The sequence below is a fragment of the Ovis canadensis genome, chromosome 21, assembly GCF_042477335.2.
Source record: "Ovis canadensis isolate MfBH-ARS-UI-01 breed Bighorn chromosome 21, ARS-UI_OviCan_v2, whole genome shotgun sequence".
NCBI classification, from domain to species: Eukaryota; Metazoa; Chordata; class Mammalia; order Artiodactyla; family Bovidae; genus Ovis; species Ovis canadensis.
Window position 1 is genome coordinate 32,556,737 of NC_091265.1, and position 15,430 is coordinate 32,572,166.

Genomic DNA, 15,430 nt, shown 5'->3' on the forward strand with positions numbered 1-15,430 from the left:
CTGACCTACAATTCTGACCTGTGATGACCTACTTTTTGAGGGTTTTAATTTTAGTAACCTGAAATACTCGTAAAGGTAGGTATTGATCTATAGAGGGAAAACCATCAAGTCAATTGTGCCAGATAATGCAAATTTATTTTTAAATGTTAGACAGTAGAAAAGGCAGTGAATTAGTCATAATTACTATGTAATTTGACTTGAAATCCATTTAAGAGACATGCATTGAGTGTGGGCAAAGCACTAAGTGGAAAAGAGAGAAGGGAGCTACAAAGAAGCCCCAAGATGTGAACTTTGCTTCCAGACCCTTCCACCTCAGTGATCTTGTGGTTGGCAAAGCCACGGCTTCATTTTTTTTTTTTTTTTTTAACATGGAAAGAGATGAGACAGTCCTTCATGATTAGGCTTAATTCAGCCAGAGACTTTGCCCTTAAAAACAGGCCTGGTTTTTATGTCATCTGCTTTCTGTATGAAAAACCACATTAGTTTATTCATTAAAACCTAGAGTTGATTGTCTGGTCCTTGGAATAGACAGATTATTTGATTTTTCTTTTTTTTTAACTTAAGAAAAAAATGAATGCGGTATTTGTTTAGGGCCTGCTCTGCTGGGTACCATGCTGAGCTCTGAGGGGATGGTGCTGGGCAGAGTCCTGATCCCTGCCCTTGGGGAACCTGCAGTGTGGGGCTCACGCAACAAAGTGTCCCAGACAGCACTTGATTACAGACCTGAAATGTGCCACAACGGAAATCTCCAGTAAACGGCCAGAGGAGCTCACTTGGTCTGGCAGTTCGGGGCTGCTCTGAGGAGATGGTGTTTAAGCCAAGAGTGGGGCAGGATGGCTTTGGATTAGGCAGCCACGAGGAGAGCAAGCAAGTTTCCAGGCAGAGGACCAGCATGTCCAGGGTCTCAGGTCGGGAGGAAGAGGACCTAAGAGGAAGCCAGTGTGCAGAGAGCAGAGACGGGGTGGGTGGATGTTCTGAGAAACCAAGCATTGTAGAAACTGGGTCCTAGAAGCAGCATTTCAGGGCTGCTTGTGGACTGTGGGTTTGACCTTCAGAGGAAGAGGGAGCTGTCAAAGGGGAGATGATTTCATGAATATTATTTAAAATTCCCTCTAGCTTCTGGATCATGAGAGGATTGCAGCAGAGGATGTGGGGAGACCAGTTAGGAGATGACTTCAGGTGTCCAGGTGAAACATGGTGGTGGCCTGGTAAGGGTTAGAGGTGCTGGAGAGGAAGAAAACCCCTTTAAGAAGTGTCTGCTTAGGAAGTAGGACAGACAGGGCCTGGCAACTCACTGCCTGCGGGTCGTAAGGCACAGCGGGTGTCAAGGCAGCCCTCTAGGCTTCTGGTGGGGCAACTGCTAGGTGGTAGTGTCATTTACTGTGATTGAATGTGCTGGAAGAAAGCTAAAAAAAAAAAATGCTCAAAGCAAAACACTAGGAGACTCTTAGGTCACAAGAAAGAGTCTAACACTGACCAAGAAGTGGGGAAAGGACAGTAAACTTGCAGTTCCCCAAAGCGTAAGTGCAAATGGCCAAGAAATAGACAAAGATACTCAACTGGTATTCAAAAGCTGCAGATTAAAATAGCGAGGCTACGTTTACCTGTCACACTGACAAGGGTGAAAAAAGAGCACCCCGATGCCTAATGTTGCTCAGAGTACAAGGAACTGGCATGCTGGTATACTGCTGGTAGAAGTTGAAAGTGATATGTGTCTTGGGTGTGTTGGTGAGCGTGGGGTAAATTATGATTTTTTACTGTTAAAAAATATCCTGTAAGTACTTAACAACCACACTAAGATATATGTGCAGAGATATTATTTACAGCAGTGAAAAATTGCAAACATCCCAGATGCCCATACGTTGAAAGTTAATTACACATCTATGTAATTGTTTAAAAAGTAGATTAAAATTAGTGTGTATAAAGCGATCCATTGTGTAAACTATCTGGATGTGTATCTATGTGAATAGCTGTGCATGTGGGTACATATACCAAGTGGTTTAGAAGGAAATCTAAAATCATATTGCTAGTGATAGATGAGTTTTTACTGTATTTGGGTAAATAGGGAAAATGATACTTTACAGGAAGAGAAGACAATAACTTTAGCGTATTGTAGTTAAAGTGTTGCCATAAGGAAAGCCATGGAAGGGAGTAACTAATTCTGACGGGGTTGGTGAAAGCAGGCTTCCCAGAAGAGGTGCCATTGGACTGAGAATGAATAATCAGGCCTACGTTTGTTTTCCGATTTCTACACAGCTTTGTAGCTCATATTCAAAAGAAATAGGGAACTCCCCAGAAAGAAAAACACTGATCTGGTTCCGCAAACCTTTCTGTCTGTTTCCTCCCTGGTCATAAAAAATTCATGCCAATTAATTTAAAACCCGATGACAGGGAATGGCAGCTTAAAGACTCAGCAACAGCTTCGATCGGTGTCCGATACGGTCACTGTGCCGCTGTCTCCCCCTCCCCGACTCGGTTGGATTTTATCCTCATTTGCAGCAGCAGTGGCATCCCTGGATCCTTTGTCGTCAGCTCTATTTCCTTGGTTACTATCGTGGATCTTTGAATAAGGAATTGCTTTCACTTCACATGTTCTAAACTTGGTTTTAGAAATTATGCAGCTTCCTACCAGAGGGTCCTTTTGGGAGCTTAAATATGCCTCGATAGGTCTAGTTACTTTGTGGAAAAACTGGTGACCTAACAGAACAGGATGACCCTGCCTTGGTTTGCAAACAGAACTTAATTGGTGGCCTTATGACATGGAATTGAAAATGTGGGGTCTGAGGAAGGCCAGAAGGGAAACTGAATACACCCACGGAGCCCAGGGTCAGGAGTAGGCCATGAGGGCCCCAGTCCTGGGGTCCTTCAGTTACCAGCTGTGTGACCTCCAACAGCTTTCCTGACACATAATAAGCATCAGGTGTTTTTCCTGTTTCAGATTTGAAATAGGATGGTCTTAGATTCCAAGGTCTGGCCACAGCAAAGTGAGGGAATTGAAAACAGCCTTTCTAACATAAAGCGGGAATCCTGCTGGGAGGAGGGTAGACATGGATAAGCATTTAAAATTTCAAACATCAATTATTTTAATGACAATTAGAAAAAAGTATGGGCTTCCCTGGTGGCTCGGATGGTTAGAAATCAGCCCACAATGTGGAAGACCCAGGTTCGAACCCTGTTTCAGGAAGATCCCCTGGAATAGGAAATGGCACCCCACTCCAGTATTCTTGCCTGGAGAATTCCATGGGCAGAGGAAACTTGGAGGGCTACAGTCCACAGATTTGCAAGAAGTCAGACACGGCTAAGTGACTAACACATTCACACACACACACAAAACAGTATGTAAACCGTGCATCAAACCTATGACTGCATAGGTATTTGTACAAAGCATGACTGTGATTAAAATTTCCCTTAAATTGTTAACAACTTCCTTTTTTGCAATTATAGAATCCATCCTAATTGAAAGGTGGTCTTCCATTAGGCTATAGAGAAAAGACGAAGAAACAAAGAACTCAGAAATGTTTAAAAAATTGTACTGGAGTGTAATTGATTTACCACGATGTGTTAGTTTCAGGTGTACGGCAGAGTGGATCTGTTACACATGTACACAGACACTCTTTCTTATATTCTTTTCCTATATAAGTTTTTAGAGAGCATTGAGTACAGTTCCCTGCGCTATCCTGTAGGTCTGTATTAGTTGTCTATTTTATGTATAGTACTATGAGATGAGCTTCCCTTGTAGCTCAGTCAGTAAAGAATCTGCCTGCAGTGCAGGAGACCTGGGTTCAATCCCTGGGTTGGGTAGATCCCCTGGAGAAGGAAATGGCAACCCATTCCAGTATCCTTGCCTGGAAAATCTCATGGACAGAGGAGCCTGATGGGCTGCAGTCCAAGGGGTCATAAAGAGTCGGGCATGACTGAGCAACTAACACTTACTTAGTGTGAGAAGCTTTTTTAAAAAATCCATTAAACATAGAGTTAAGTAAAATATGTGAATCGATTTGGAAACATTAGTATGTGGTAGTAGAGGTGAGACACTGATGTGGTAAAAATCGAGAAAGAGGTTCCAATGAGACTGCAGCAGGCCTTGGACAGACGGCCAAACCTCCCTGCGTTACCGTTCTTTCACCTGTAATATCTCCCAGGGTGGTAATGAGGATCATAAGATGATATCCATAAATGTCACTGGCTCACTATCTGTCACATAGTAGGGACTCAACCTCCCTGCATTACCGTTCTCTCACCTGTAATATCTCCCAGGGTGGTTATGAGGATCATAAGATAATATCCATAAATGTCACTGGCTCACTATCTGTCACATAGTAGGGACTCAAATGTATGAGTTTCTTTCCCTTTTCCTTAGCCTCACCTTTCTAAATTCAAAGTGATCTCTGAGGGATCACTGCTCCAGTGCTTTCAATGCAGGGGGCTTGGGTCAGTCCCTGGTCTGGGAACTAAGACCCACATGCACTGCAGGGTGGCCAAAAAAATAAAATGACAATGAAAGTGGTCTTTGAAATTGACCGGACTGCCTCCCTTACTCTCCAGGTGATGTAATTGAACCCCGACTGGGGAAATCCCAGCTCCTAAAGTCACGTGCTCCTAACTCCACTGGTCTCAGGTGTGTGCAATGCCTGGAAGATATGACCACAGGCCTGAAAGGTCTTTGGGAAACTGACAAAAGCATGGGAATGCAAATGAGTTCATTGCACAGGCAGCAGTCATGGTGGTGGGGAAGGGGTAGTCATGACCTGCATGGTTTTTCCAGGGTACTACATCTTCATAGCCCCTGCTTTGCAAAGTGGTAAACTCTGTAATGATAAACTCTATACCAGCAAAGGTCCATATAGTCGAATGTATGGTTTTGCCCATCATCATGTATGGATGTGAGAGTTGGAAACCATAAAGAAAGCCAAGCACCAAAGAATTGATGCTTTTGAACTGTGGTGTTGGAGAAGACTCTTGAGAGTCCCTTGGACTGCAAGGAGATCCAGCCAGTCCATCCTAAAGGAAATCAGTCCTGAATATTCATTGGAAGGACTGATGCTGAAGCTGAAACTCCAGTACTTTGGCCACCTGATGTGAAGAACTGACTCATTGGAAAAGACCCTGATGCTGGGAAAGACTGAAGCTGGGAGGAGCAGGGGATGACAGAGGATGAGATGGTTGGGTGGCATCACCAACTCGATGGACATGAGTTTGAGTAAGCTCCGGGAGTAGACAGGGAAGCCTGGCATGCTGCAGTCCATGGGGTCATAAGGAGTTGGACACGGCTGAGTGACTGAACTGAACTGAACTGAACTGAAACTCTCTGTAGAGAGGGAAAAAACATGGAAAAATACCCCCAAATGTTGGGAGTGTATTAATATAGTAGCATTTTTCTTTGCTCTGTTTCTCCTGGTATTCATGATTGCTTGCATTTTGACATCTATGAAAAATAAAAATAAGTGCCAAAATATTAGAAAGCTGAGTTTTCTGTACTGCAAGTTGGGAGATGTTGATGCACTTCTTAGCCTGTAACTATTATCACACTTCATTTTTTGACTATCACACTTCATTTTTTGACTATCACACTTCAGTTTGGAAATTCTCTTCCAGCTCCTAATCATTAGCAATTTCTCCAGTTACATGGGATCGTATGTGGTTTGTAACCAATATTGTGTATAAAAACCTGTGATGCCTTTTAGTCCAGTGGTCTCAAGGGATTAATTGTGATCATCTTCTTGTTTTGCAGATGGAAAAACTGAGAATCAGAGAGGGCTAGTGATCTCTTGGACACCTGGTCAATAGGTAAGTGACAATGCTGAAAGTGAGCCTGAAATAAGATCCATGTCTAGTCTCCGTGATACAATCTCTGCAGGCCTGTCTCCCCAATCTGGCGATTTTTCTGATTTGCTCAATTCAAGTTAGGAAATGAGATGAGTTGGTCTGAGGCATTTGGGTATTATTTGCACTTGTGGTTTCTGTTTGTTCCCAATGTTGAGTTGGAATGTTTAGCAAGTAGCTGTATGAAGGCTTCTTAAGCGTCTCCTGGCCCATCCTGGGAATGACAGTGATCTTGGGTGGCCTTGGCCTGCAGTGGCTTGAAGCAGGGTTTCAGTTCCGACCAGAGATTGAGGTCGGGCCACGGCACGGAGAGCTCTGAATCCTAGTCACTAGAGCAGCAGGGACTGTGGCCCATCAGCTGGGTAGAAATGAATTTCCACATGGAGATAGAAAGCAGTGAGGCAAGTAAAGTCTTTATTACAAGGAGCAAGAGCACGGTACATGTGGACAGATACACAGGCAGGCTCAGAGACAGATTTGCTGAGCTGCGCCCTGGTGGTGGTTTGAATCACTTTTATGCGGCATGTCTTCCTGGTTTCCTTTGGCCCATCATTTTGCTTTGCCTGGTTCTGAGTCTGCATTTGGTGTGTCTCAGGGTCCTCCAGTGTGTGCGTGCCCATCTCTTAACCAAGATGGATTCTAGCAAAGAGGCTTCTGAGCATTGGATATCACTTACTCTGAGGTGATACCCCCCTCTGTTTCGACCTCCAAGGAGCCTTTCTGCACACATGTAGTTGGGAAGGTCTCCTTGATCTCAGGAATGAGGAGTATGTGGTCTTTTATCTGGGCAGGGCCCAGCCTCCCCCATCTTCCTCCTTTTATGGAGTTTCTGCTATTGAGGAGTTTTGGTCCACAGGGGAGAAGCTGTGTAGCCTGGAGCCCACTCGTCTCCTGTCTCAGTAGGGTGGGTTAAAGCCTGGCCCCTGCTGTGTGCCTAATGGGGCATCACTGCCCCTTCTTCAACACACCCAAGAGTTTGGTTTGTGGAGAACAGAGAGCCTTGCACTAGGGGCATCAGGAGGTCGGGGTTCCTGTCACACAGCAAGCTGCTCTGTGACCTTGAACGAACCACTTAACTCAGGGATGCATTCTTTTTCAGACTGTTTTTTTTTCCCCAGAATGTGTGGTGCTGGCCTCTGTGCCAGGCACTGAGGCTAACAACATAAATACGACACAAGCTTTGCCCGGGAGGCACTCACAGCCCAATTTATGAGCTCCTCCATTTCCTCATTACTGTCTGATCATGAGAATTTCTAACATCTGCTTTGGAGTTTACAATCTCTAGGGCATTTTGTGATCTTCCCCGAAACACCATAAGATGGAAAGAAGTTGTTATTGCCGTTTTGCCAAGGAGAAAACTACAGTGAAGCTTAGAGCTGCCTTTGAATCGAGATATACTAGCTCCCAAGTGGGGGCTAAAATGTTGGGGAGATCAGCAACCACAGGGAACCTACCCTGGTGGAGAGATCCTTCAATGCAAGGAGTACGTTCCTGCATCTAACTGGATATTTCAGAAAGCAGTGTCTTCTCTGATTGAGAGTGAGTCAGCCTTGGGCTCTAGGTCTGCTGATAATCAGAGGAAGATATGCTGCACTCCCAGAGTCGCCTCCTTCAGCAGATTGAGATTCAGCATATCAGGGCGAGCCTGCCATGGTCCAGAGGGGTGCAGCACCCACTCTTCTGCGGGACAGTCCTGAGTGCTGTTGCCTCCCACCAAAGCTTAATGATCCTGGGAGCTTCTGCTTTTGCAGAGTTGCCTGGCCTCGGGCAAGACATGGAGACTTGATAGGGATTAGAGGCTGCGCTGTTTGTTTGTGGGCATGACAGCTTCTGGAGCTGGAAGCTCTTGGACTCCCTCACAGTCTGGAATTTCAAAGAGTGCGTGAATCACCTCGGAGACTGGGCCTGACTTTTCTGTTTGACAGTGTGTGTGTACATTGTGAACTGTGGCCATCTTTGATGAAGACGTCTGTGTGTGATGTCTGGGAGGTGCAGGATTTGTAGCCAATGTGTGCGTGCCGGGGTGGGGCGTGGGGTTCTTAAGGAACACGTGTGTGCATGAGTGTGTGCATGCGCGTGTGTATGTGTTTTAATCTCTAGGAAGCAATTCTCATATGAAGAAAAGAAAACAGTTACGGGTATAATTTTTCAACAGGACTCAGAAATGGGCTTTTAATAAGCATCATTAAGCTCTTTGATTACAAGGGGAGGCCAGCCGTGCTTTCATCCTGGCTTAGATCACACAGCTCTCCCTGACTGTGTTCTTGGGGGTCAGATGAAAAGTCCTACTATTCATACTGGTCTCTTCAAAGCCCCCCCTCCCCTCTCTTGCCCTCCCCGGCCCCTGCCCCTACCCGTGCTTTCTGATCTCTCCGCTTGGACCTCAACGCAGACAGGGCTGGTGTCAGGACTGACAGATGATAGCCGCGGGTACGCCTGGAATCTGAGCGTCCCGTGTCTCACCCTGTCCCAGCAGGCAACTTTAGAGTCTTTGTCTGGAAGGTGCTCTGAGGCCAGAGATCGGGGGCCCCTTCCTTCCCCCCAGGGTCACTTACAGCCACTGCCACCCAGCAGGACTGTGAGTGCGTAGAGACCTTTTCCTGCATGGATTGGGTTTCCCCTTGTCTGACATGGGAGGATGAGAAGCTGTGCTGAAAGACAGGTTTCTCTCTGAACTGAAAGCGCTCCGCCAGGTCTCCAAAGGAAGCTGGTTCCCAGAGCGATTATCTTTCCTGAACTGAGAGCAAGGTGCTCTGTTGACAGGAAGCCCGGTAGGTTTAGCAACAGGCTTATCAGGCTGTGCTGCAGGAATGCTCATTTGTGTCAACAGGTCTGGGTTTGTGCAATTCTGATTTTCTCTGTGCACGGGCTCCATTCTGGGACTGGTGTGTTCTGATTTGCCTGGGTTGTTCTCAGAGGCAGTCCCGCCTGTAGGGCGTGGAGTTCTGCTTCAGCCATCACCCCAGGGGACCCAGCCCCGGGGGCACCTGGCCTGGGGCTGAGTGTGCGGTATTTGTGGTCTACATAGAAGCCATTGGCTCCAGGCAGCAGACTGGTCCTGGCTGGGGTATTCATGCCTCAATTAATATATCAGGCCCTCATTAGAATTCTCTTACTGCACCAGCTATTCAGTTTCTCTGTGCCTTGGTTGGTCTTGGAGGGTCTGCCTTATCTGAAATATTCTATCAAGTTCTTATAGGGTCTTGGGCCTCCCTGGTGGCTGAGATGGTACAGAATCTGCCTGCAGTGTGAGTAGACCTGGGTTCAATCCCTGGGTTGGCAAGATCCCCTGAAATAGGGAATGGCTACCCACTCTAGTATTCTAGCCTGAAAAATCCCATGGACAGTGGAACCTGATGGGCTGCAATCCATGGGGTGGCAGAATCAGACATGACTGAGCAACTTAAACCACGTCCACACACACACATTGAGTTCTTATCAGCAGCTTTTTTGCAGTGGCCAACCTCTGGTCCCTAAGGCCCCAGTCATTGGCTCAAAACTGGTTTCAAACCAGACGAACCACTGAGCATTCAAGTCCTTGCTACACCTCCCAGGTGGGTGTGCTGCCTTGACCTTGAGGCTGACCCAGCCCGGCTTCCAGGGCTGCGGCCACAGCCATTCAGTGTCAGTTGTCCAAATACCCTCAGTCATTGCTTTCAGGGACATCCGTTTCATTAAGAACCTGCTATGTGCAAAGCTCTGTGATAACATATTTGATATATTTTTCTAATTTTATACCCATTTTCCAGATGGGATAACTAAGTTTCAAAGACATTAACATACCTGTAATGTATAAGTAGTCAGGGATAATGCTAGGACTTGAGCCCAGGTGTTTGGATTAGAACAGAGAAACTCTATTTCTGTAAAGCATATAGCATGGAGTGGCTAGCAGAAAATGGTTGTCACCTATTAGTGAGAGTTCTTTTAAAAGTAATTTTTTTGATAAAGCATTCATCACATTGTACCCTAATTGATGGTTCTTCTGTGGTCCTCTCCCACTGGACTGTGAGTTTCTTGAGAAGAGAAACTAGAGCCCCAGCCTCTAGCAAAGTACAGGGTTTAGAGCAGCTGATCAATAAATGTCTGAATGATTAACAATAGTCAGAATATCTCCTTGTGCTGGTTGTTGGCTATGTGCCAGGCAAAGTGCCAAGTGCTCTGTATGTATATTATTTTGTTTAATTCTTAACACAACCCTGTGAGATAGATACTGTTATTATAATATTCATAATAAAGAAAGTAGAGGCTTGAAGAGCTTTGGGTAACCTTTCTAGGTTGCACAGTTGCTAAGTGGCAGAGCTGGGCACGGGACCCTGGCCAACTGCCACCTGTGATGTCGTGTCTCGTCCAGATGCTCTGGCCTTCCCCGGATGCCCCAGCATCCCTCACAGCCGTAGCTGATGCCCAGGGCTCCTCCAGGGGCTTCTTGTGAAGCTGTCACTCAAATCCAGCGCCTGTTCATCCGAATCTGTGTGTGCTCTCCATCCAGAAGAGGCAAAGCTGGTGAAGGCTGGGGGGGCCACAGTCACTTGTGAAAGACAGCGTGAAGAGCCACTGATCAAATAGACAAGAAGAGGGTTTCCTTCCTGGAGAGTAAACCATCTGATTTATAAGACACAAGTAGGGACGAAGTCAACGTCAAAAGGTACAAGCTTCAGAGAACAGTGGTAAAGTGATTCAGCAGCGTTTTCTAGGGGCATCTGTTAGGCTCAGCAAGGAGGCTGCTGCAAACTCCTGGCAGGCGGTGAGGTTAGGCGAGGGGAAAGGCCTTGGTGCCTTGATCCCCAGGGAGGGCTTTCGCTTCTGAGACCTTCCCACAAGACCTCATGAACCGATGATTTATTTCATCATGGGGAGTTCATCTTATGCAAGCCGAAGAAATGGTATTCCGCCTTCATTGCCACAAGATAATTGACCCTTTGTGACTCTGTTCAGAGGGGAGCAGGAGCATGTGCTTTTAGTGAATGTGAAAGAGTGGGGAGAAGGATTTGAGCTGGGAAAGAAAGGGGACTGCAGTAACCCTGGAGGCTGCCTGGGTGGGACTAGGATTCTGACTAGTCCCACTCGACTAGGGCCCACTTGGCATGAATCCAGGCATGTTCTGTGTCCTGGGACTCCAGGGAGTCCCAGGGAGGCACACTGGAGGTACACTGGTGCCCCATCTAAATGCTACGACAGAAGAGCTGCCTTGGGAGACCACACATGAACACTCCTTGGCCAAGAGAAAGGTAAGCAGCGTGATGACATGGTGACACACCAGTTAAAGCCTTCGTGGACATGGCTTTGGGTGGCTGCGGGCTTCGCTCTTCTGAAGCCTGGCCCTGTGCACCCCAAAAGCAGTGGTGATACCAGCTCTTGCAGTTGGGGCTTGAGGGAACTTGGTCTTTTCCCCACGGCAATGATTTTTAACCATGCTCTGCAGAGCCTGGGAGCTTTAGTGGAATCCTCTCTGAGACTTCCTCTGGAGACAGGCAGACGATTCCCCATTGGCTTCTGGAAGCCCGCGTTGCTCATCCTCCTCTCTGTTTGCTCACTGGGCTTCCTTGTTGCCAAGACCTGTGTTCGGCTGGATGCACTCCATGACCGCGCCATTTGTTTTTCGGCCAACATTTGCTCTCATTGGCCATTGTGTCTGTTCAGATTGGTTGCTGTCTGTGCCATATCCATTGTTAAATATTTTGAATGTCACTCCTGCTTGCAAGCGTCCCTTTTGTGCAGAGCCAGAATGCCCCATACCAGCTGCATCCCAACATGGACACATCGTGCCAGCCACCAGCCTGTGAACCATAGGCTTCACAGAACCAAAACAGTTTTGCTGTCTTTGAGAAGTGCTTGGCTGAGCTTCCTCATTCATCCTAGGGCCACAGAGTCACCTGAATGTCACCAGCCCACGGGGCCACATGAGGCTTGATGATTCATCTAGCCCTGCGCACGGCCACCAGAGCAGAAGGCCTGGTTTTGCTGCCGTTGCAGACCTGGGAGCAGGCGCTGGGCTTTTTCATCCCAGGCCCTGGCAGATAGCAGGCTTTACTACCTGCCTGTGGATATGATTCCGAGATCCACTCAGCTGTGCCTTTCCGAACAGGCTGCTTTCTCAAATGAGCAGGATGTGCCAGCTTTTCTGGCAGAATTCCTTATGAACGTTTGTTCTTTCCTTTCCCCTTGTCTTGGGGGTGGGGGGAAGGGGGGAAGAAAGGGAAAAGAAATGGCAGAAGAAATGTTCAATAAAAGTACATGCATTTGAGATGCAGGCAGGCCACAGTTTATATCCAGGCTCTGCTCCTGATTAGCTGTTCGACCTTGGGGAAATGGCTCGATATTCTGGCCTCAGTTTCCCTATATGTAAGGTGGGAATGTTAGGAAAAAATGACAACTACATTACTGTGTGCCTGGCAGAGTTGTAAGCATTTACCTGACCCCCTGGGGTAGGGAACCCTACCCTCTCCTCATCTTACAGATGAGGAAATTGACGCACATAGTGATGGAGTGACTTTTCCAAGGTCACACAGCTAAATGGCGAAGCCCATACTCAAACCTAGGAGGTCTGGCTGCAGAGTCTACCCTCCAGACTTCTCCAGCTCTCTCTCAGGGCTGTGTGAGAACCGAGTAGCTCCCAAGTAACGTGACTGGAGTTGAGGATGCTCTTTTTGCAAGCTAATTTTCTTCTCTTATTCTGTGTCCAAGAGAAATAGAGGAAAAGAAATCTTTCCTTCCACCGAGTACTACTATGTGCTGGGTACTACACGGTGTGCTTTGTATTTGTTATCTTATAATGTACTATTTCCCTTTTTATTAATAATATTGTTCCAGGTGTACAGATGAGGGGACAATAGAATGAGCAGCCCTGCCAGGTAGTGAGCTCCCCATCAGGGGAATGATGCAAATAGGAACAAGATGGCCTTTGTCAGGGCTGTGGTGGGGATTCTAGCCTTGGATATTTGGATTTTTCTTTACAAGGTACTTTTCATTGCTTGATCCAGTATCTGATCAGTTCCCTGGGCTTTGACAAAGTAAAAAAAGAGTGGGTCAGAGGAAGCCCCCTGAGCTGTTTCTAGTGTGTCAGTGTCTTCTAGAAATTATACACCGACCCTAAGCGAGCAGCAGAGGCCAGCGAGGCAGTTTCTGCCTGTGTCTGGAATTTATATGTTTGGGAATTAAGAAACCCAGATTCTAGTATAAGCTCTGCAGTTCTTTGGAAAATCATTTAACCTCTCTGTACCTTTTGTTCAAAAGAGATATAATAACTTTAAAGAGTTTCTATGTCTAAAGAGTAACACATGCATGTAAGTTGAAAGTGTCATACCAATAAGATTTATTAGCATATACTGTCCCTCTTCCTGGCAACACCTTCAATTTTTATTCCAAAAAGTGAGTCAAGGGAAATGCTGTCTCTTCTAGGGCTAGAGGCCAGGAGGAAGAGAGACTGGAAAATGAGAGAAATAGAGCCAACTCATCATTTTTAGTTTAGAGAGCCTCCAAGCCTAAAGCAGAACCTCTAACATAGGTAAAAGAGGAAAGAATGGAGAATTTACTGCTGTGTTTCCTTGCAAACAAAGGGAAAAGGGAAAGCTGACGGATTATGTGTTCTCAGTGGCTAACACTGAGTCTCTGTTGAGCAGTAAGGAAGCACAGATGACAAGCTATTAGCTAGGCAGAGAGGCAGAGCTTGTGCAGGAGTGGCATGTATATAATGTATTAACCTGGCTTCTGGAACCAGACTCTGGGACAGAGATTTGTGTGCAGAAAGTTTAGTAGGCTTGCCCTCGGGATCAACACCTGTCCAGGAGTAAGGGACGTGAGACTGGATCAAGGGAGGAATTGGATGGCTTCCCTGGTAGCTCAGGTGGTAAAGAATCCGCCTGCAGTGCAGGAGACCTGGGTTCGATCCCTGGGTTGGGAAGATCCCCTGGAGAAGGAAAGGCTACCCACTCCAGTATTCTGGCCTGGAGAATTCCATGGACTGTACAGTCCACAGAGTCGCAGAGTCAGACACGACTGAGCGACTTTCACCTTCACCTCATAGCAGTGGCATTGGCTGATCCCCCAGGGAACTCTGGAGTTGGGATAGTCCTTCAGTTCCTTGCACTGAGTCAAGTGGAGTTGGCCTTACTGCCCTCAGCAGCAGCAGCAACTGGGCAGGGCACCTGGGCGAGGCAGCTCCCTTGGGCAGAGGACCGTTCCTGGAGACGGACTCTGCTGAGAGCTGTCAGCAGGCAGAACCAACAGTGCCCAGGGCTGGGGGACCAAGTGCCTCGTCCCGAGAGCTCCTTTGAGCAGCACATCACAGCATCCTCTGCACATGGCGTGCAGGCAGCCCTTTCCTTAAATCCCACTACACACATCACTCATTTAAACAGTTCAGATGTGGCCTCAGAATTTTTGCAGATACTGTACTCCGGATAAATGTTATCAACCAATTGGAATTGGCTTGTGTGAAGGAACCCGTAGCTCCCTTTGGCCCCTCCATCTGTAGGAGACATTCAGTGATTGTGTAGTAATGTGCCTCGTGTCATGATTGCTCTTTCAAGATTGGACATTAGGCAAACCTTAGACAAGTTCCCTGACATGACGAGTGGAGAATGTGATTTTTAAAATATGTTTTCATGTTATTCCCTTTGAACCCATTCCATTTATTTGAGCTCTGCCTTCCCTGGTGGCTCAGACAGTAGAGAATCTGCCTGCAATGCAGGAGACCTGGATTTGATCTCTGGGTCAGGAAGATCCCCTAGAGGAGGAAATGGCAACCCACTGCAGTATTCTTGCCTGGAGAATTCCACGGACAGAGGAGCCTGGTGGGCTACAGTCCATGGGGTCGCAGAGTCAGACACGACTGAGCGACAAGTGTTTTTATTTTGTTTTTCTTTTATTAAATGCAGTTTTCCCCATGATTCTTCTCCTTTTCTTCTCATTCTCTTTTTAAGTTTAAGTTATTTTTCACTACATACTCTTTGTCATCTCATCCTTTTTTATTTTGACTGTCATCCACTTCAGACATCCCTTCTTCACCCAGGTCACTTGCCAAACCTGTCCATCCGATTCACTTCCCTAGTATCCAGAGCAGCAATAAATGATATCCATGCTTAGCCCATGAATAAACAGATGCTTGGAGAGGTTAAGATATTTTTTAAAGATGAGTCATCTTTCAAGAGACTGGGGGTGCTCTTTATCTTAAGTCTGTTAACTCCCAAAGTCTGTGTCCTTTTTTCTCCCGCTTTGAGATATTTGTCAAGGTGATCTGACTCCAAATTCTCCTATTTGAGTCTTGACTGGCTGAGAATTCTGCAGACTTCAGTTGTTAATCCTGTTGGTCCTCCCAAACCTTTGCAGAGTGAGGGGAGCCACCCTGCGCCACTGGGTGGGTGGTGACCCTTCTGCTTTCCCTGAACAGGGTAACTAGACTGCTAGGGGCAGCCTGGCCTCTGGGCCCACTAGCTCTCCATGTCATTGAATTCCAGAGATGCTCTAATGGTGGGGAGCCTTTGGGATTATAAACTCACTGTCAGGGTCGATCAGATGGGGTCGACACTGAAGCCAACAAATGACTTGTTGTGACTCTTGATAAATGAGACTTCAGTCGGTCCAGCTGGCCACCTGCCGAAAGCCTGGC

At 46.8% G+C, this 15,430-nt stretch overlaps 1 protein-coding gene across 3 annotated transcripts in view; it reads left to right on the forward strand.

Annotated features, from left to right (window-relative positions):
• The window catches only part of TENM4 (teneurin transmembrane protein 4), an 844,684-nt gene that overhangs the window by 168,553 nt on the left and 660,701 nt on the right, over positions 1 to 15,430 (forward strand). For all 3 annotated transcript variants that reach the window (XM_069564905.1, XM_069564907.1, XM_069564908.1), the window contains exon 2: positions 5,732 to 5,787. The gene's annotated coding sequence lies outside the window, so the exon portion shown is untranslated. The remainder of the gene's footprint in view (positions 1 to 5,731; positions 5,788 to 15,430) is intronic.